Source organism: Dendrobium catenatum, unplaced genomic scaffold (assembly GCF_001605985.2).
Source record: "Dendrobium catenatum unplaced genomic scaffold, ASM160598v2 fragScaff_scaffold_1451, whole genome shotgun sequence".
Classification (NCBI taxonomy): domain Eukaryota; kingdom Viridiplantae; phylum Streptophyta; class Magnoliopsida; order Asparagales; family Orchidaceae; genus Dendrobium; species Dendrobium catenatum.
Window position 1 is genome coordinate 146,393 of NW_021319913.1, and position 3,049 is coordinate 149,441.

Genomic DNA, 3,049 nt, shown 5'->3' on the forward strand with positions numbered 1-3,049 from the left:
CTCCTCTCTCTGTAGGCTACCAAGGCAAGAGGCAACCAGTGCGTTATTTAGCTTTTACCACAGATCCTTGTGAACCACGGGATCTCACTCGAGGGAGAGGTCATGGTCCTGAACGCTTGCGAGCATTATCGTGAAGCTACTATTCTCTACCCCAGTCCTCCTTCAAAGCTTTGGTTCTTTTCTGTTACTTCTCCAATTCTGCTCGTAGTTCTTGCATAGTATCAGAGCCTAATCTATGAGTTTTTTTATGAATTCACTTCTTTCATGCATGATTATAATTATTTTTAAATTTTTAAATAAAATTTTGGGGTTCAGAATCGATAAGAGTTAGGGTTGGATAGAGAATTGTAAAGTTTTTTTTTTTTGGTTTCTCTGTGAATGGATTTTTAGTACTGATGGGGATTTCAGGTGGGATGATTTGTATTAAGCATTTACAGGTTTCTGGTATTGCTTCATTGAATTATTTAGTAAATTTCTGCTACATGACTACAAACATATTCTATTCTTTATGATGTAATCATGTTAATAAACTCTTTTATCCACAGCCAACGAATCTTGTGAAAGTTTGGCTTATTATGGGATGAGTACCAATTTGGTGAACTACATGAAATCTCATTTAAGTGAAGGGAATGTCGTGGCATCGAAGAATGTCAATAACTGGTCAGGAACATGCTACATCAAGCCTCTGCTAGGAGCTTTTGTGGCTCTAAAAATAGCCTTAGAGACAGCAATTAAGCATGAATTGCCATCTTTGTAATGTAGTCGAGTATTGAGTTGGTTTGCTCTGAAAACATTTTAGTACCTTTTACTTTTGAGAGTCTATAAACACTTTTTAATTATGTCATATAACACATTAACGCTATGTTTTTGCACTATGGGATCCTTATAACCTTTTTTAACAATTATATTATGCAATTTAGCACTACTATTGATATTTAATTTGCTCACTTGTATTTCTTTAACTTTAAGGCTTACATTACTAACAGAACTAGTTGGTTATGGAGATCCAATCGTTGCTGTTCTACCTTCCTTCCAGGGGATCAATTGAGTTGCGTGTCTTAGCTGCAATGCTTTTATTTGTGAAGCTGTCAGCTTTAGATGGGTGCTCGTTTGCTTATTTTTTTGTTCATCCTGGTGATTTGAAAAATAAATTTTATCCATCTTCTATGACATAAAAAATTCCCATTTATTCTCGTGTTTTATTCTGAGTATTGTAGCTTTGAGGTATTGATCAAGTCAGGACAATGTCATGATAAGATTCATTGGTAATATTCTAGAAGTTAAACCTAAAGAAAGTATTTCATATTATTCAGATGCATTTCATTACAGAGGTAAGGTATATATAGAATCCTGTACAGTACATTTATCGAATACAGATTATACTACAGGTAGATAATGCTGATAATGATGTTTGTACTCAATAGTAATTATTGGTTCTTCTGTTTTATTATTTTTAGCATATTTTGATATTTAGTTCCCTAAATCTTCAAGTTTTGTGTTGTTTTTGTTGGTTACAACTGACTTCAATTAATAGAAATTTGACTTCACCGTTTACACTTCCAATTTGAAGTTCTAATTTTTTAGTTATGATCCTTTAAATGTAGAAAGGAAGAAGGGTCCCGTTGTTCTTAAAAAAAGAACTAAAGTGAGTTCCTGTTGGCTAGAGGAGCATTAGGGTTAAGGGCACCTCAAATTAGCGGAGCAATATATATTGATTGAGAAAGCTATCTTTAAATTAATTTCTAACCCGGCATTAATGCATATATGAAGCTCAGAATGACATTCATGTTTTTTCTATTTATTGATATTTTATTATTTAATTTCATTGTAAAGTTCCTTTTTGCAAGCGGTCGTGACAATGAAGCCCTCTATGACATTTGCTTTCACACTCTCAAGCTCAGCACACCTATCTGTAAGTCCTAATCAATCTCTGTCCAATTGTTCGATTGCTGATTTTTTCTTTTTCCTGTGACCGAATGCTAACTTTGTTCATGTAATTCAGTTGGTGATCTTAATCACTTGATCTCTACAACCATGAGTGGAGTTACCTGCTTCCTTCGATTCCCAGGGTAACTCAGCTCTGACCTTCCAAAACTTACAGCCAATTTGATCCCATTCCCCTGCCTTCATTTCTTCATGGTTGGTTTTGCACCTCTGATATCTCGTGGGTCTCAGGAATGCAGGGCTGTCACAGTTCCTGAGCTCACCCAACAGATTTGTGCGGCCGATCCATGGCACGGTGGCCACCTCACTGCCTTAGCAATGTTTAGAGGCAAAATGAGTACAAATTAAAAAGGTGGATGAACAGATGATCGATGAGCTCGAAGTAGTTTGTGATTTAATGAAACATGGAAAGAGGTTTCCCAAGAGGTCATCATTCAAAAATTCTTACTGTTGTCACTTTGCATCGTTTTAGAAAAAAAGCCCCACTATTTCTCTAATCTTCTCTTTGACAGGGTCGACTAGCTTTTGAAGCGCTCTTTACCAGAGATATCCTGCCACAGTCTTTTGCAACTCAACTTCACAAACTTGTAATGGTAAGCACTGAAATATTGTCGACCGTGTGCGATATCCCTCCAACCGCGCTGAAGATGGTATCGACCTTCATAGGGAATTCAACATCGATTCAAGAGATGTTTCGTCGTGTAAGCAAGCAATTCACAGCGACGTTTCGCAGGAAGGCATTTCTGTACTGGTTCACTGGCGAAGGCTTGGAAGAAATGGAGTTCCCTGAGGCAGAGAGTAATATGAGTAAATTAACTATTCCATTTTTATTGAATCCAAGGCAAGGAAAGCTGTGATGAGGAAGAACTTGTGCTCCAGACGATGAGCACCTCGACAATCGATTTCTTCCTTATCTAATGCTCGCACTGAGGATTTATCTGAAGCTTCATCATTTACTGGAATTGGATAAGAGTGATGTTAATGGAAATCTTGGTTGTAAAAGCAAAATGATGAGCTTGAAAAGGAATATAAGATTTGTATGAAATTAATGTAGTAGATTGATTATATACATATAAAGTTTGTAGTAGTTTTTTTTTTTTTTTTT

At 36.2% G+C, this 3,049-nt stretch overlaps 1 pseudogene; it reads left to right on the top strand.

Annotated features, from left to right (window-relative positions):
* Positions 1 to 1,860: 1,860 nt before the first annotated feature.
* On the top strand, positions 1,861 to 2,801 carry LOC110108117 (annotated as a pseudogene).
* The last annotated feature ends 248 nt before the right edge of the window (positions 2,802 to 3,049 follow it).